Consider the following 15,134-nt stretch of genomic DNA (forward strand, 5'->3'; position numbering starts at 1 on the left):
CCCCCTTCTTAGGTTTATCATCCCTCCTCTTTGTACTCTTTTCGTGCGGTCCGCCGAGGCCATCCCACTCGTTCGGTTCTTATTATTTGTATCTATTCCTTCCAAGATGTAACATCTTTCCTCATATTACTGTGACACGAGTTTTGGTGCCTAGAGGTATTTAGTATACAATTCTTTGTTTCGAGTATTATTTCTTATTTACTATTTTACATCTCTTGACTTGTACAGTTTTCTACTTTTTTTCCACATTTACTTAATTATTTAATTACAATATTTATTTTATTATTTATTTCTTAATTTTAATCTCCTGTTAATTATTTTTAATTACTAAATTCGTATTGTTGTTTGTTACAAGTTTAATATTCATTCCTTAATATTATTCTTTATTTTAATCAGCAAATCAAGTCATGTTGATTTTTCGAAGCTCTTGTCTCGGCACATGCTCCTTGAGGTTGTTTATTATGTTACGAGGATAGAGGATGTACATCGCGGCTCATCACAATTTCTAATTTTTGGTAACTAGATTTATTTGTGTCTTCTTTTTTTCGTTTGTTTCGGAAAAAATTTGTAACATTATTATAATTATTGCGATTATTTTGTTCTCATAGACTTTTATACTGAGGATGACCGACATTAAAGGTCGAAACGTTTATCATTGGATTTATGCTGTTATTTATTTATTCGCACCTGACATCTTGCGTGGCTCTCAAGCTCAATTTTCCTCATCATTAATTTATTTAAGCGAGCCTTAATCTTTGACTAATTGTTGTAAGTAATTATATTCCTTATGTTTTTCTTTTTTATTTGTTACAATGGGTTTCTAGTTTGAACGAAGCTCATCGTAACAACCCAAGCAGAACAGGGAGTCATCACCATGTCAAAATGATGTCAAAGTGACTGCAAAATAATCATTAAAAGTCACTTTTCAATCAATTACGATTCATTTTGATGTCATTTTAACACAATTGTGAATCACTTTGATGTCATTTTGACTTGTTGTTGTGCTTGGGTTCCCAAGCGTATACATGTAAAATGAATTACGGGGTATCTTTGTTTGCATAGGTATATTTTGTTTGATTATGATTTCGTGAATTAGAAGAGATTGAGGACTTGCTCGAGCTGCTGGTTGTGCCGTTATATACCGGATTTTTATCTATCGATCTTTTATCATAAATTTTCTTAATAGGTTAACTCCTATCTTTTTTTTCTTTTGCAGATTTGCCTGAGGGCGAACTATTATGCCTTTTGCGATTTTCAACGGTCGCGGTGGGTGGTGAGACGGCTTGTTCCTCTTTATTCATCGTAATATCGCTGCATGATTCTTCTTCTCCTTGTGTGACTTCAATCAATGTGACGTTGTAATTATGGCTGCCCACCGGTGTGCCTTTCCCGCCCGAATCGGGGGACGAACCCGCCACTTGAATAATTGCATCAATAAATTTCTTAAATGGTGCCGACGCTGCACACGGTGCAGCGGGGTCTTTCGGTAATGCTGTTATTGACGGATCAGAATGTGAGGATGTTGGAAAGGAAGACGGGAAAGATGCGCCCCTCCCCCGCTTTTCCTTTCACCCCGCTCGGCGAGCGGGGCTTTGCCCCCCGAGTTCATGATTTTCGGTCACCCGAGAGCCGATGCCGCGTGTATTAATACAGCTGCTTAAACACACTGACTTTTGCACAAGATTAATAGAATGGAATAAAACCGTTCTAATAAGAGAGACGAATTGCGAAGTTGACATTTTCGTATGAGAACACTCGAGACATGTCCGTACCGGGCGACAGTCCACGAGCCAATCAGGGGACGCGAATTCCTCCGACTAGCGGAGCAGTCAGCACTACCTGTCCTTAATCCCACATAATCCTTGGTCCTTTTCCGAAGGTCAAAGATATGCGTAACGCATTTTCCCCGCATATAAAAAAAAGAAGCCGTTACTTTATCAGCAATCTTACTCTATCATTTCAATTTTTTCTCACTAGGTTATACTTGCACTGTCAATTTAAAATAATATTTTGGAAAATAACGACACTACATTGTGACGCCCTAGAGTCACTAAAATCTTTTTCTTTTTTGTAATAAAAATAGTAAATTTAAGATGTTAGAAATAATCAATATGTCTAATAATAAGTATTATTCCAGCTAGAACACAGAAGTCATAACAATCTCAAACAGCAAGTCATTTGTTAATCAATTAAGAGTAACACTTATTGACTTGCAAGTGACAAATAATGTCACAATGACGTTATTATGATATTGTTATGATTTGGGGTTTTACTTATTCAAATATATCATAATATGAATTCAAAGTTCTATTAATACTAACTGAATAAAAGAAAATAATAAAAAGAGATAGCATGGTATAAGGAATAAATAGTATTGTTATACTCATCGAGATAAGCACACAGAACACTCCCACAAAAGCATTTGTACTCGCGCAATACGAAATGAATACGCTTTCTTTACGAAAGAAACTTTAACTTTAATCGTGGAACTCTGTACACCCAGCGTGTTTGATTCTGTCCGTGGGGAAATTTTCCAAACTAAACAGTCGCTATCTTTCTACATACTTGCAGTTCATGATTAATGTAACAACAAGAGCTTATTAGTCGTTATCATGAACTGTAAGTATGTAGAAAGATAGTGACTTCTTAGTAGAGTCCTATATAAAGAGAGAAGCGACATTGATGTCCGAAGCTCTGATTGGTAATCTGATTGATACTTGATTGGCTAAGCGAGCAGCCATATTGTGACCACAGCTGTTTGCAGAATGATACGAATGGTGTTTGATGACGTTAAAGCGGTCCCAAAATGACGGTGGAGGACTCAATTGGATACTGAAGGTTGTGGTGGGGGTTCGATGTTGCTTCTCTCTTTATACAGGACTCTACTTCTTAGTATGGAAAATTTTTCCATGGACAGAATCAAACACGCTGGGATCAAACACACTACAATAAGATTGAGACGAAATTATTATTAATTTAATCTCTTGTGACAGCTTCGCGTCCCGAAACTCTCTAAACACACGTTGGCAGGGAACTATCCTCACTTGTCGCGCTCATCGATCGCTTCGTGCGAATCGATTACAGCCGCTTCCACAAGGCGGGCACGCAACAATATTTTAAGTTTCTTATATTGTTGATTAAAACTATGTAATCTATTAATTAATGCATTTTCACGCTTTATATGTTTATTTTACTGAGCCAAGCTAAAAGTATAAAAATTGTTAAAATCTAGAAATCTAAAATAACATTTTAATTAAAATATTATATAAAAGGGTGACAGTTTCCAAACCAAAAAAATATTTTGTATCAAATAAACAATAAAAGTGTTCCAAATGAATCAAAATGCATTAAAAATTTATACCTATAATTCCTTTTATTCAAAATTTATTACACTTTCTGCATTCAAATGATAATATATTTAATATTACACATTTTTAAACAATGTAATGTAAAATTTGTTGGAAATATTTGTAATATAAATGTGTTTTAATTGCACATATGCTCATATAACACATAAATGAATATGTGATATATATGTGAGTAATATGTACAAAGGTTTAAAAGACTTAGAATTTGTATAACGTATCAGAATTAAGTTCTTCTAATTAAAAAGTAGTAGCTCATGAAGTTTTAATAAATAATAAATTTAAAGCTTATAATATGTAAATTATAAAACTAAATCCAGAGAATTCCAATGAACATTATAGCAAGATCTTAGTGCTCAATGATATTTCTTATGCAATTTTGGATATATTTGAGTATTAAGATGCTATAAACGTTCTATGGTCTTCTTTTGATTGGATTCTTTACCGATTCTTTACAGATTTTCTGGGGAGGAGCAATCTTATATATACTGCTAACGGCATTAATATTACATATTCCGGCTTTATGACTTTGTTTTAAGTCCGACGAATCTGCGACACGCAGTTTAAGTTGGAGATTGTAAAAATTAAAAATTATTATTTGGCATCAAGAACTGTTGTGACTGAGGGTGATAGGCTTTCTAATCGTGTGTTTTAATTTTATTAGTCCGATATAACTTATAATTTCGATAATTCTACCTTAATATTTTCAATAATAAGTATTAAACTTATTCTTTATTTTTTCTATTTCTAAAAATAAAAAAAAAACAAAAAGAAAGTTAAATCAAAATTTAATCTACATTGATAGAAATGTATATTAGTCTTGAATTTATTCTTGTACCAGATGAATTTACTTTTATAAAGATAAAAAATAAAGTAAGATTGAAGTTAATATATATTGATAAAAATAAATATTAATGCATTTATTCTTATACAGGGTAATTGTTCAATATAATATCAAAGTGACTGTCAAAATCATTATCAAAATATTTTGCAGTCATGTAGTTATTATTTTGTCATATATGTCATTATTTTAATCACTCTTTCTGGCATCATATTTTTAATCAGTTTGATAATATATTGATATTACTTTGACTAAGTTGTTTTTATTAACTAATTTCTATTGAGTTTTTAAATTTACTTTAATGCTGTATTTTACTTACTCTAGCTCAATTAAGCAACTGTTAAGTAATTACACTTTTTTCTTGAGCATTTAAATGTACAGTTAAGTATTAATTTATCTACTACATCGTTTGAACAGCATGTTGCTACACCAAACGTTCAGTTATTTCTTCAGCTACCGGATTTATCTCAGGTTGACCGAGCGTTCCACTACTCTACTAAGCTATAAATAATTTATAATTAAAATCCAATTGGCTACATTCAGCATACGATTGCTCGATTTTCGTATTCTCCCATAGCTCGCCTTGAAGAATTTTCTGAATTAATGATAAATATTACCCTGGTGGAAAAAATTTTAATGAATAAATACAAAATTTTATTAAAAAATATTTGTAGAAATTTTTATTTTTACGTAGAAATATTTATATTTTACAGAAATATCTATTCAATAGTACCACAAATTGTAATCTCAAATTAAGAAACTGATAAAAGTAGCATTTTATGAAAAATTATAATTTTTTAGAAAGTACAAAAATTTAAAAATTTTTTTAATTTGATTAGCAACAAGATTTTAGTGGTTAAAACTTCTACTTATTTATAGAGTCTTACAATTATTTGTAAATGACTATGAAAATCTATCATAATTTGCATATTATGAAATTATGAAACTTCGAATCCAGATCTATTTTTAGTTTCTCATAAAATACTACAATTTTCCACTTGTAACAATAAAAATCAATTTGTTTTTAAAACTTTATTGCAATTATGACTAATTAAAATTTGTATTTTTTTGGAGATTTGTAGAAACTTGTAACATTAAACAACTTGTCAACAACCAAATTTTTAAAATGCAGATTTTGTAAATTTTTGTACTATTTTCTAAAAAAAAATGCAGATTTTTACGAAACACTATTTTCATCAATTTCTTGATTTGAAAATATTGTAATTATTAATAAAAATATAATAAAATTATTGTTGAAAATATAAAATTATTGTGTAGATATTTAAAAAAAAATAAATAGTCTTTTAAATTTATTTATTAAAAAAACGTACTGTATTAATTACATACAGGGTGAGTCATTTTAATCTATGGACCCGAATGTCTTCCAAATAACGGTATCTACAAAAAAATGGTTTAGATAAAAGTTGGCCAGGACAGAGGGGGTCATTCAATTGTACCATTGGTTTTGACCTTGAGGTCAATTTTGAAGGTTATTTTAAGGTCACGATGGTTTTTTTTAAATGGGACACCCTATTTTTGACTGCGGATTTCGAAAGAGCGGAAAATTTTACATCAAACTTGTCTTATGAAAAAATTGTTTTTGCGACCTTGGAAAGGTCAAAAATGAAGGTGAAATGCCTGAAAAACGATCTGGTGTACTTGTTCTGAAATGACGTGGTTTTCTGGGTAACACAAATGTGTATAATGCTTAAACATTACTACTTGCAACTTTCGGCCGGATTCTTCGACGCACGCCGATTGCTCCCCTCCCGCTCGCGCATTAGCAACGGCGCTGCCGGACGGCGTAACGCACGGTCCTGAGACGATGTATCGCGCTCCTTAGTTACGCCGTCCGGCGGCGCCGTTGCTAAGGAGCGAGCGGTGGGAAGGGAGCAATAGGCGTGCGTCGAAGAATCCGGCCGAAAGTTGCAAGTAGCTGACAGCACTGCGATACCTAATGCTAATAATCAAAGATTGAAAAAAACTAAATAATTACGTTTGATTTAAGATTTATAATTATTGTTATAATAGAGTTTTATTCCTTTTCTTTCTTACTCACTTCTGCATAATTGAAAAATTTACTATTTAAAGTTGCTTAAATTTAAAAATTCCAAACATACATACAGGGTATGTAGGTAATTACATTCACAAGTTACCTTTCCAGAATGGCTGATTATAGTCCTAATGAGATTGTTGATATTATATTAGTTTTAGGGGAGTGTCATAGCAATTACAATGCAGCATCAAGGCTTTATGCTCAACGTTTTCCTGAAAGGCGACATCCAACTGATATGACAATACGTAGTTTAGTCCAAAGAGCTCGCAATGGACATCTTGTTCGTCAACGTCAACATCATGAATATGAGGAAAATGATGCGCGAGCTGTAACTATTTTAGCAATACTTTATCTTAATCCTCATGTTAGTACTCGCCAGATTGAAAGGGAAATAGATATACCACAAAGAACTGTTGTTAAAATTTTAAGAGCTCTAAATTATCACCCTTTCCACATCACTCTTACGCAGGCTTTACAGAGTAATCATCATCTGATGCGTATTGCTTTTTGCCAGTGGGCTTTACAAATGTTACACGATGATCCTAATTTTTTTAGGTATGTGCTTTTCTCAGATGAGGCTAAATTTTATAGTGACGGACAACTTAATAGACACAACTGCCATTATTGGTCAGATGTTAATCCCCACTGGTATAGGCCAATAGATCATCAAAATCGATGGAGTATTATGGTGTGGTGCGGCATTGTAAATGGTTATTTGATTGGACCTTATTTTTTTTTAAGAAAACGTTGATAGACACAGTTACTTATCGTTGCTAAAAGATCACTTACCAGGCTTATTAGAAGATGTTGACTTAGCAACAAGAGCAAGAATGTGGCTTCAACAAGATGGTGCTGCACCGTATTATGCACTCATTGTACGTGCCTTTTTAAAGGCCAGTTACAATGACAGATGGATTGGACGAAGGGGACCAGTTGAATGGTCTCCTTGCTCACCAGATTTGACGTCGCTTGATTTCTTTTTATGGGGATACTTGAAAAATGTTGTTTTTGCTGAACAACCAACCACAAGAGATGATTTTATGGACCGCATTCGTAGAGCTTGTGCAGCCATTCCTAGAGCTACCCTGCTTAGAACTGTGGATAGTTTTCAAAACAGATTGCAGTTATGCCTCGAAGCCAACGGAGGTAATTTTGAACAATTACTCAGTGGGTAATTCATTTAAATTACAGTGTCAGTGAGAGGCGAGGGAACTCACGATAATCAAGCACCCTAAAGGAAACAGAACTTACTACGTCCACGTCGTTGTTTCCGGGTAACGCTAAAAGTAAGATGAAAGTGCTTTTGACCTTGATATGACCTTCAAAAGGTCAGGTCGAAAAACTAAAAAATCCCTATGCTCATGTAAAAAGTGCCATTGTTTAAGAGCCCATTGTCAAGAAACAGGTTCTGCGGTCAAAAATAGGGTTTACTAATCAAAAAATGCGTTATGAGCCTCAAACAACCTTGAAAATTGACCTCAAGGTCAAGCTAGTCAAAGTGATTAACACTTTTACAATACATTGACTTTATTTAAGCATTATGCACATTTGTGTTACCCAGAAAACCACGTCATTTCAGAAAAAGTACACCAGATCGTTTTTCAGGCATTTCACCTTCATTTTTGACCTTTCCAAGGTCGCAAAAACAATTTTTTCATAAGACAAGTTTGATGTAAAATTTTCCGCTCTTTCGAAATCCGCAGTCAAAAATAGGGTGTCCCATTTAAAAAAACCATCGTGACCTTAAAATAACCTTCAAAATTGACCTCAAGGTCAAAACCAATGGTACAATTGAATGACCCCCTCTATCCTGGCCAACTTTTATCTAAACCATTTTTTTGTAGATACCGTTATTTGGAAGATATTCGGGTCCATAGATTAAAATGACTCACCCTGTATATTTCATCTTTCTAACAATATTTATTAAACCAATCTATCACAAATATGTATCCTTAAACATCAAATTTTCATGAATCACCAGAATCACGAGTGGCAGTTTCAGTATAATTTTCAAGATCAAGCAACGTTAACGGCGATGATGAATTAGATGTGTGATTATTTTTAACAAATGAATCGAGGTATATGTAATTTGCCGGCACCCAGCGTTTATACCAACACCACCTAGAGCACGGAACGTCGCCGTAGTGCCAGTCATTACGACGATATCGCGACCAACATCAGAACGCTCTCGGAAGAAACGGTATAAGGCGAAAAAAGAGTTCATGCATCAGTTCTTTGGTAGCAAGTTGAGTGACTTCAGCGACTAGCCATTCGCTTTCAGGCGCCCTCGCGTGCCACCTAAGCCAAATCCAAAGATAAAATTTGTAGATACACACTGACACGAAGACACTTATAAATACAGAATTAAAGACACACTGTACACTTAAGAGAGTTTACATTTATTTCTGTACCCTTGTGAGACCTTTCTTTTGCGTCACACTTACATAATATTTTTATAATATTGTAAGGAATTATTTCAATACTTTTATATTACAAATATATTACAATTGTGTTACTTTATAGTATTTGTATTTGTCTTGTATGTAATTTACTTATTATAAAGTTTATTTATGGTAGCTCATCTTTAAAAAGCATTGTTTTTATATTATTTTATTAGAACACAGCTGAAAAATTTCATAATTTTGCATCTTTTATTCTATTTCGTGTAATTTTTTAATTACGAGAAATAAAACACCGTCGCGATATATCAGCGGTGCTGCATACTGTTCTGTCAAATTATAATATTTGCGATAAAATATTACAGTAATATTTCATTATAATTGTGTAATATTACCACAATTTTATCATTAACAATCTTAAGATATTAAGATGAGGCCTGATTGCGCACATTAACGATCAGATTTCAATTCCAATTTTCAATGGAGCCCATCCCCTATTCTGATTCGCGGGGATAATTTAATCATTACTTTTGAGCTAGCTTAAGCCTCCCCTTTGAATGGCAAACCGAATGAGAGGCCAAAAAGTTGCAATCCTTGAGTAATAAATGTTTACAAATTATTTTGTGTAGTTTATAAAATGTTCTTTGTCTTCTTTTTTTCTATTATTAGTACTCGACCTCTCTAGTATATGGTACGGAGACGACTCGATCAAAATACGAAGTCTGCCTTCAATCTTCCACAATATTTTTTCCAGTAGAGTCCTCTTGCGGAAATGATTGTATATAAGATTAAACTACTACGCTTAAATTCCTTAACTCTCTCTTGAAAACTAGATGAAGTCCGGACAGCTACACCCGTCCACTTGACGCATGTCATGCGCAGGTACCGCGACGTGAGTCGCAGTAAAAACAGGATTTTTGTTATATTAACAATTCACAAGCTTTCATGAATAAGCAAATGAGTCTGCAGATTTTTGAACTAGGTTTAGTTGGCATTGGAAACATGTCTATCGGGTGATTAGGAAATACAGATTTTAGGAAGTTTATTAGAGTAGATGGTTTAGAGCGAGGTAAAGGGACAATAAAACATTATCTGATTGTGATAGTATCTCCCTCAGTGGCGAGCCTTGCTCCACCTTGAGGTCAAACCGTACGGAGCCAAACATCACCTGGAGACTCCAACAGATCTGCCTACCTCTACTGCAAAGGACACGTTCTAATTCTCTTTTTCTCTCGGATTGCGACCCTTGCCGAATGGGTCCAGTGTCACCATTGTGGCACACGGACGTACCGGCTGCGCCACTGTCACCACCGAAAGAGACTGCTTGAACAATGCAGACTATGCAGACCTATCCCTCACATGTCACCCGAGGTACGCAGTTTCCAGAACTATGAGCGGTGGACAACAGTGCAAAAAAAAGCAAGTTCCGGATTTACAATCATTGGTATCCTGCAACCATGGAAAGGAAAATAACCGACGCCAATGCATAAGGAAACGCCAACGGTTCCGAAAGCAACACGCTAAATAAAATCGGCCTTTATCAAAGCCAATTGCCTTGAGCCAATCGGCCCTTTGCATGGCCCCATCACAAAAAACCTAACTAGATTTATTACATCAATTAGAATTTCGAATTAGTGTATACCATTAGTATATAAACCAATACACTAAACTATGTTTTTTTTATACAAACTAAACGCTAGATTGGGAGCTTTCCGACAAGGAGACACAGATAGGCACTGTGTCACACAATTGAACACAGTGTTTGGGTGCTTGTTGAAACGCCTTTTAGTTTCCGGTGTAGTCACTAGTTAGCGCTAACTGAAACTAAAATGGACGCAGTATTAAAGACTACAGAAGAAGGGAAAGAAGTGTCAGTTGACTTACATGTAAGAGCAAATTTTTTTTATGTGTGTGTGGGTGTATATATACTGCTTTTGTAGTGCTATTGTATTATTTAGTAGACGAGCAAATTAATATAAATTTATATATGTGTTGTACCCTGTACAACTACGATAATTATACGCATAGCAACAGGAAATCAAGATTCCTATTGCTATGCATACGCGTAGCGGACTCGAATTCCGCATACGCTAGAAATATCGAAAAGACGCTGATGGTCTGTTGGGCTTCCGGCCCACAACACCATCGCGCTGCGCCAGCTAATGCTGAGTCGCTTTCCGGTATTCGGATTTCGGCTAAGCGTGGGAGCTGCATGCCGCAAGGAACACGATTGGCCGAACCAAACGACGAATTTCCGTATAAATATCGCGACAAAATCGGAAAGCGACGGAAGAGTTTGACAAACAGCTGTCCGGTGTGTTACTCGCCGTGCGTGACTTACACGTCGAGCTTGTAACACAATCCGGAGATAACAGCCGACCTATATATACCGGGCCGTCCGGGAAGAACAAGCAAACGAGCGACATACATAATCATACTACAAGTGTAACGAGGGCAATACTGAAGAAAATACATTATTTTAACGTTGGAACAAGCAAGTGTTTTATCTTCAACCACCGAGCGGCCCTTCCTACGAGTCCTAACTCCTAAGGCGCCAAAAAGATCCCGATATACCTACCGTCGTCCCTGGAGCCATCACCGGGGCACAACATTATATTTGGTGGCAGCGGTGGGATCACGCTCGAAAAAGACGGTACACCCGCAAGTCGTGACGGCGACAATCGAGCAGAAGCGCCAGGAAGCAGCACGCCCAACAACGGAGACAACACCTGCGAGATCACAATGGAAAGAAGAGGACCCAGAGTCACAGAAGACGTCAACAAGAACGAGGCATCAGGATCGCCGACCTATCTCAACAGCCAGCGCAACGTAAGCCGAGCCAGCTGAGGAGAAGCAGATAAGCAGCACTCGACAACATGCGAGCGACCACGGTGATTTTATTGTAAGTTAGAAAATTCTTTTGTAAATGCCCAGACGGAAACGCGCTCCTGAAGGGACACGTAACGACGAAAAAACAAACGACGTTAGGTTAGACTCATCATCGTCCTCAATAGAAATCGCGGCAACCGCGTTAGAAGATATTCGCGACGCAGTTAATAAAGTGTTAAACGAAACGGCGAGCGAGACAGACGATACAGACTTCGTTATAACAACTAGAGAATTCCCTGTAAAATTACACGACTTTAGTTTACTAAATATGGACGGACAAGCCGGTACCTCGACAAAACAGACCGACGCCACAACGGCACACTCTCCCGTCGGAACGTCGAGGAAATTAACTGCCAAGGTAACAGAAAATGATACAACTCAGCAATACGCCGAGCCCGTAGCAACGCCAAGAACAACTTACGATTTGCCAATAACAGAAAATTTCCTAATGCATGAGCTATTGCGCGAAATAAGGGAACTCCGGGTATCTTTCACGGGAACCGTACCCGAAGCCCGCGGTACCCCACCTAGGGACACGAACCAAGAAACAAGGAGTTTCCATGATCACGCCCGCGAACTTTCTTATGGCCGATCAGTATACGATATTAGAAATCAGAGAGGATCAACGGTTAATTTTTTAACGTTAAAAGACGCTCGAAACATGATCCCAGATATAGACGTAACTTCCCGAGATCGCGTAAAAGAATTTATAAACGCTAGCTCATATGCTATGAAAAATATTCACCCAGCAGAAGAGCACTCACTGCTTGAGGCAATGATCTGCACAAAATTTAAAGGAAAGGCAATGACGGATTTCCAAACACGGGATATAAGAAGTTACGAACAATTAAAAAGAGAGCTAGAAAATGAATATTTAAGTAAACGAAGCACTGCGCATTTACAAATCGAATTTAATTCACTAAAACAAAAAAGTGGAGAAAGCGCACAAGACTTCGGACGCCGAGTAGATAAACTGGCAATGGATCTGTACGAATCAATGGAAGAGGGCAAGGAGCACACTCAAGAACAACAACGAGCCATTTTAGAAAGCATTAGAGAACAAGCCCTCCATAATTATCAAACCGGATTGCACGAGGATATCAAGCTCCTCGTACGCGCACAGCGATATCCGACGCTAGCCGAAGCGATAACCGGCGCAACGGCCGAGGAAAAAATTAAAGGCCCAGGCAATCGAAATCCGAATTTCTATCCAAGGAATAGATTAGAGTCCCAAAAACAGATCTCCTCGTATAGAAAACCGCAATGCAAAAAATGCGGGAAAACCAGGCACTACGGACAGGACTGCCGTAGTAGCCGATATACAAACCGCTTCTCATTATCGAGACCGGACAATCGCTCTCACATAAATACTTTCGAAAAATATTGCAATCATTGCAAGAAGAAGGGGCACACCCGCAAGGAATGTTGGTGGCTAAACAATCAAAGAGGCATCGCAACGAAAGAAACAAAAACATACCAAAACGGTAAAAATAATAAAACAGAAAAAATACAAGCCATAAAAAACTCGGGCGCACAAAGCAGCGAAGAAGAAGAGAAGGAAGAGCCAAATAAGATAACGTCGCGCAACGCCGCCGCGTATCGAGTATCACACATGCGACACGCGCCAAGGGAAGATACCGGGCTGGATATGATATCGCTGCCGGTAAAAGAGGCCCGAAGAAATCATATTGCTTTCTTGTTCGACACAGGGGCAACGATCTCAATTATAAAATTGAAGACATTAAAAGATGAAACTATAATACAAGATGAAAAAATAAAACTAACTGGGATAACAGGCAATTCGATTACTACACTTGGGAAAACGTATCTACATATACAGGTACGAGATGCAAAAATAAGCCACCCAGTATACGTAATTAAAGACAACGAACCTCTAGAGTACGATGAAATACTCGGGGCCGACTTTGTCAGGAAAAATAATATGACATGCGATTATGGATCGAGAAAAGTGACCATTGGCCAAACAAGCTTCAACTTATTTCCATATCGAAGGATAATACTAAAACCACGAAGCGAAACTATCGTACAAGTAACAACAAACCAAAATAAAATTGGTATAATCAAATCAGAAGAATTAAAAGCAGGAGTCTATATCGGATGCTGCTTGGTAGAACCAAATGAGTTCACGTGCCCCGCGAGTATATTAAATACTACGGAAGAAGAAATAGATATCCAAGCACAACAGGTAAAAATCGAGGAATTAATATGTGAAGATACTCTCGAAAAATCAATAAATAAAATCGAGAAGAAAGACGCACCAAAAATTTCAAGAAAAGAGCAAATAAATAACCTCTTGAGAATAAGCCATTTAAATGAAGAAGAGAAGAAAACTCTCTTAAATATTTGCGAAGAATTTAGCGATATTTTCCACTTAGAAGGAGAACGGCTAACGTGCACCTCTAAGGTTTCGCACGAGATAAAAACACGCGCGGATACAGAAAGTGTAAATGTCAGACCGTACCGATTACCCGAAAAACATAAAATCGAGGTAAATAAGCAAATAAAAAACATGCTAGACCAAGAAATAATACAGCCGAGCACAAGTCAATGGAATGCGCCATTACTCGTAGTCCCCAAAAAATTAGATGCGTCAGGCAAACCAAAATTACGCATCGTAGTCGATTTTCGAAAACTAAATGATTTAACAATTGGAGATTCGTTTCCAATACCCAATATCACTGACATCTTGGACCAGCTAGGAAATGCGAAATATTTCTCAACACTAGATTTGGCATCGGGATATCATCAAATCCCAATGTCCGAAAATGATAAACAAAAAACAGCATTCTCGACAGCGCACGGACATTACGAATTTAATCGAATGCCGTTTGGATTGAAGAATGCGCCTGCAACCTTCCAACGCCTAATGAATAGTATTTTGACAGGATTGCAAGGACTAAAATGTCTAGTATACCTCGATGACATCGTAATATACGGTTCGAGTTTAGAAGAACATAATAAACGATTGATTGAAGTATTTAAACGACTACGGAAAAGTAATCTAAAACTACAACCTGACAAATGTGAATTTCTAAGAAAGGAAGTGATATATTTGGGACACATTATAACAGAAAAGGGGATCTCACCAGATCCATCCAAGCTCGAAGCTGTAAGCAAATATCCGACTCCTCGTCGAGTAAAGGAAATTCAAGCTTTTATAGGATTAGCAGGATATTATAGAAAATTTATAGAAAATTTTTCAAAGATCGCCAAACCGCTCACAAAATTAATGAAAAAGGGAGAAAAATTTGAATGGACGAACGATCAACAAAATGCATTTGATGCATTGAAAAATAAATTAATAACGGCGCCCGTACTGAAGTATCCAGACTTCAACGCGGAGTTTATCGTCACGACGGACGCATCAGATTACGCCATTGGAGCCGTACTCTCGCAAGGGATCGTAGGCCAGGATCAGCCGATCGCATATGCAAGCCGAGTGTTAACAAAAGCCGAACAGAACTACAATACGACCGAAAAGGAATTATTGGTCATAGTCTGGGCTGTTAAACATTTCCGACCATATGTATACGGTACAAAATTTAAAATTATCACGGATCACA

The sequence above is a fragment of the Solenopsis invicta genome, chromosome 8 (genome assembly GCF_016802725.1).
Source record: "Solenopsis invicta isolate M01_SB chromosome 8, UNIL_Sinv_3.0, whole genome shotgun sequence".
Taxonomy (NCBI): Eukaryota; Metazoa; Arthropoda; class Insecta; order Hymenoptera; family Formicidae; genus Solenopsis; species Solenopsis invicta.